This window comes from Puntigrus tetrazona, chromosome 16 (assembly GCF_018831695.1).
Source record: "Puntigrus tetrazona isolate hp1 chromosome 16, ASM1883169v1, whole genome shotgun sequence".
Lineage (NCBI taxonomy): Eukaryota > Metazoa > Chordata > Actinopteri > Cypriniformes > Cyprinidae > Puntigrus > Puntigrus tetrazona.
The window spans coordinates 2,529,216-2,530,765 of NC_056714.1; positions in this window are offsets into that span (position 1 = coordinate 2,529,216).

The window sequence follows — 1,550 nt, forward strand, 5'->3', positions numbered from 1 at the left end:
CCACCGCAGCAGGCCTTATCCACGCTTTCCTTTCACCGCTTTGACAATCAATATTTTGAGACTGCTATTTCTGTGATTGTTCTCATATTAAGACCGCTGCATACTGACGAGTTCGAACGATGTTATTGTGATTACTGCTGACACCCTGAGGTTGTTTCTGTGCTGGCTGACATCCATCTAGTAAGAAGTAATTCTGAACAGTTATGCATTCCATGTGGCAAGTGATAACATGTCTAATGTGTCGAATGACTTCTTATTTTCGTTTTTGAAGCAGGTCCTTGCTGAGAATCCTCATCTCTTTAATATAAGCTTTCCTCATAATTATTCAATAAATCTTGTAGCACACTTATCGAGCACTTTTTTCCTTTTCATTAGTAGGTATCACAGTGGTGATGGTGCAGGCATTACGTTGTTGTTGTTGTTGTTGTTTTCTGTACCAGTCATTTAGGAGGAATCTTATTATGCAACAAGCTGCTTAATAGAAATGTTTGATCAGTCATACTTACAGATGTTAAAATGCACTATCCAGTAGGTGGCGCTCTGGCATTTTTCTCTCCATTTTAGTAGATGCAGTGTTCTGCCAATCAGATGGCCTACACATAGACGCGCTGTATTGCATATAATTGTAATATCAAATTACCTGGGATGCTTTTTTTCTAAGCCCCTATGCCAGATGTTTCTGTTTGATGTTTACATATCTCTCTCCTTGTATGACATAGGCTAGATAAAACTGGCTAAACAAGTTAAATTGAGTGTTGCCATGGAAATAAAGCTTACTTTTAAATGGAAAATGATTATGTACTGAAACTGTTCTTTACTGAAGAACTACCTTCCCCTCTTTTTCTCCCTATACATATCATTATCTCTTCATGTCTTGAAATGGATACGTTCAAGTCCTAATAAGGATAATTTAAGAGTGGCTGCACATCTCCAGACTTTTCTGCTTCCTGTCATTAACTTGCTCCCACAGTCATCTCCATTCCTACAGCTTTAACCTCATTCTCAGTGGCTCTGCAGTGCAGATTTGTCTGAGAACTTATTTGTTGGATTAGTAACGGCTACCTGCAGCACGTTGTTCAAAATTTTTCCATTTTTCTTAAAGGTGCTGTATTGTTTGTTTGTGGGGTTTTTAACTCATTTAAACATTTGTTATATTTTAACTTTAGAAATTTTGGAAATGCACTATTTTTTTTTTTCAGAGAAACAGCTAGGTAGAATTCTACTCTGAAATGTGCATTTAGGGCAGATTCCAGAACGGAACTGCAGCGCAGTTTCAACCGCGAGCTGATATTACATACTACACCTTTTAATCCATATGATCCTGCCCACTTACGGTTTACGGAAAACACAACCAAAGTCCCTTTGGAAGTGGGCATAAAACGGAAGTTAAGATTGTATTTTTTTCCTTTAGTGTGAAGTATTTCAGGCTTCTGCAATGTGGGGAAATAAGCTGTGCTGGGCTTGATTTCATCCTGTGGTATTTGATTGGATTGTCTGGATCTCACGCCATCACTGTGACCGGAAGAGAAGAGGAGTCGTTTCTAGGGGAG